Genomic DNA, 3,388 nt, shown 5'->3' on the forward strand with positions numbered 1-3,388 from the left:
ACACAGCTGGCAATCATGGATCACAATGAAAATTAAGGCAGACCACAGGCTACTACTAAAGAACGTAAAGTGTGATTTCCAGAAAACAAGTATATGGATCGATTTACCTAATTGTGTAATAATTTTCTCTACAAGCAAGAATAAATAAAGCAACTACTGAAGGTAGCACTGATGCCAGAGGCACACCCAGTAAATCACATGAGGAATAGATATTGATGATGTGCTGCAAAATAATAATTATTGAGGCGTTGCAAATTTTATGTACATCTTTGATCATTGATAATCTTTATTTTTCTTTGCAAAACCCTGTTCTGTGCTATAATATACTATTATATACAATATATAATATTGAAAACCACATTCACATAAAAATAGTAAAGGTGTTAGCCAAAAATATGGTGAACTATAATAAAAAACTGCTTTTATTTTTATCCCAGGACAAGTCCGCTGGAGTTTTGCCTTCTCTAAACAGACACACGAATGGTTGTCAAAGCCCGTCTGTGTTCAGGCAGCGCAGACTTTCCGGAGTAACCTCATGGAGCACGTACTGCAAATGAGGGATGATCCAAATGTGCTGTTCACAGTGACTCACAGGGAGAAGACATTACAAAGAAAAAAAACTGCTGCAGAACATTGCTCTGGTTCCAAGACCAGACAAAGGTGTTTTGGTGGCTAGACGGACCTGTGGTTTTGGGGTTTTTCTCAGAGCTACACCCTATTAGCCTTACTGAATGTTTACTGACAGACAGTGTGGTAGTCATGTCATGAGAATATCTGTATGCCATATTTTTAAACAGACAAATAAGCCACTTTGTGTTTTGATCATTTTTAATTAGCAGGAGTAATTAAATATTATAGTTCTCTTTATGAAATGTGTAAATTTTATAAAAGGTGTATTGGTTATCAGATTATATTGAAAATCTCCTGAGCCTTGGTGAATCCAACATAGCTGTCTGTGGTGGATTGGTATTTGCTTCTGATGGCTGTAACAATGCAGCTAGGTATTACTCTTCTGTTGCCAGGGCCAAGGCATCCCCTCCAAGTGCACAATCCAGTACAATGCAATAGGCCACGAGTCTGCATTGCCTACAGGACAGAGGATCGAGTTGATCAGAAGAACGTAAAGAAATGTAAATTCTTTACTTATGAAGCAAATGAATTCAAGGAAAATAATAATTTAAAAAAAGGCATGCATTTATGTAGGTTACTTATTCAATTGAAAGTTGCCCGTTCGGTCGTGCAGGCCTTGGCTGGGTCATCCAATTTATTTTAGGGACACGAAAAAAAGTCTCTACCACAGCTCGGTTGATCAAAGCAGGGAAATCATCGACAGTTGTGGGACAGTCATTTCTGGAGACATTCAGACGTGTGTCTCCTGGTCTCAAATCCCACTCGGAGCAACAAAGGCATTCCTCCTCTGTTGGCATAGGTGAACATCGTCCACAAGAACGCCACCAGTTAGCATCGATTCGTGGACGTGCAGCGGTCTGCTGTTCTCAGGCCAGCTGTTCCTCTCTCTGCTTCTGCATCCTCCTTTACAGGAGCTCCTCGTCTGTTTACTCTGGTTCAAAACGATAAGGACGTCCATCGTACTCAAAGTCGTCCTCCACGTCGTCAAAATCTGATAAATATTCTGCCATGTTGAACAAAACTAGCAGTAGCTAACTCTGTATGAAGTTAGCTGAGCGTCTGAGAGCACGGAGTAAACAAGTGCGCGCGTCGATGACGTCATCCAAGTAGATGCCTATGTAGAAAGCCCCCTCCTACTTCCCTGGAGGACAACAACATGGAAGCTATAAGCGAATATTGCAATAGTACGCATTAATTCATTCATTCGTCTTGAAGTATTGGTGACATAAAGACAGATAATGCCTTATTTAGAGGCTGTATCATCCCTGCCCTGTTCACTCCATTATATGGATCTCGAAGAATATGAATATCTTCCGAAGGACGCCGACTTTCACCAAACTGCTCTCGGTGAATAGATGAATGTATTTCATGCCATAAATAAATTCTAGGTTTAAAAAAAAAAACGGAGTTCCCCTTTAGTGGCTGTATATACGACGAAGATGCGGCCCGTTGACATTCGAAAGTATCGAAAGTACATTTGTTCATCCAGGTCCCTCGGTGGGTGAACCAGTGTTGTAAATTTACCCGTTCCCAGCCTCGACCAATTCAGTGGTCGTACAGACCACCTCCGCAAACGTCTTTTCTGTCGCCTGCTTCAACATTTGCAATACAAGCATTCATGGGTGCAGATCCCGGGAACACCCCCCCCCCAAATTTCTGAGAAACATGAATAGTCCCTCCCCAATAAAAATACCCTAAATTATTCAAAATCGAACAAAATGTATTTTCAGACTTCACATTCTTCACATTTTAGATTCACATCTAGGAAGAAATTATTGAAGTGGTTGAACAAATAATGTTTGACAAATATATTTCTGACTCCACATTCCATCTCTGGTCTCAAAAAAGACCCCCTCAATCTTTGTCTCAGCTCTGGAAAGTGGGGACTGGGGGCTAGGGTTCCCAACTGTCCCTTGAAAAACAGAATCATCCCATATTTAGAAACAAAAGCACCCGTCCCGTATTGAGCTGAAAAGGGATGCACTTTGTCCCGTATTACAGTGAGAGTCAAAAAATAGTCAGTAAAATGCCAATGGAAAATGAATAACTAAGTTATTCGCAGTTAAGTAAGCAGTGATACGTGCTGTTGGCTGTCTGGGACAAATAAACAAGTAAAGAAAGCACAATAAATGATTCCTTGTGCAGTACTTTTTGAATGCTATGGAGAGCTGCTACGAAGTTGTGATTTATAGTGGCATGGTATGAGTTGCATATGGGCAAAAAATAAAAAATCACTTTTGTGTCTCCCCCAATCCTGACATCGGATCTGCACCCCTATGTGCATTTGTTCTTTAATATTGATGAGCTCCAAGTGCAAATACAGCTTCTCCACCTCGGTTGCCATTGTTTACTGTTGTTAACTGTGACTGGAAGAAAACGCAAGGATTTGGCTATAACCCCTGAAACCATACAAACACAAAAGCCAATACATGTAACCAGAGAACATAAGATAAATTTGTTCTGTCTGTGTCTGATGATCATGAGCAGTAGGCTATGAAATGTCAGACAGAAATTATGAGATCAAAGAAAGAAATGCCCATTTGTGCGAGCAGGTTGGCTGGACAATAAACTTTGATGGTAATGATATTAATAATGTGACAGTGATGAAGCTCAAATAATCTGTTGAAATGAAATTGACCCACAGCCTGTCCCACAGGGGACAGCAGATCACACAGAAGCTCTGCAGTACTAATTGTCTCCCTGAACCCTATTAAAAATACTCTCTTGTTTGACTGAAAACCTTCTGATAGCAGCACTT

General features: G+C 40.5%; 1 long non-coding RNA gene across 1 annotated transcript; it reads right to left on the minus strand.

Moving 5' to 3' along the window:
- Positions 1-350: 350 nt before the first annotated feature.
- LOC140279826 (uncharacterized) lies at positions 351-1,718 on the minus strand. Its single transcript, XR_011909365.1, has 3 exons — positions 1,583-1,718; positions 1,209-1,544; positions 351-1,086 (listed from the first exon to the last, which is right to left on the minus strand). It is a non-coding gene; the product is annotated as an uncharacterized lncRNA (long non-coding RNA).
- Positions 1,719-3,388: the final 1,670 nt, after the last annotated feature.

The sequence above is a fragment of the Leuresthes tenuis genome, unplaced genomic scaffold (assembly GCF_036924035.1).
Source record: "Leuresthes tenuis unplaced genomic scaffold, fLeuTen1.0.hap1 SCAF_21, whole genome shotgun sequence".
In the NCBI taxonomy this organism is placed as follows: Eukaryota; Metazoa; Chordata; class Actinopteri; order Atheriniformes; family Atherinopsidae; genus Leuresthes; species Leuresthes tenuis.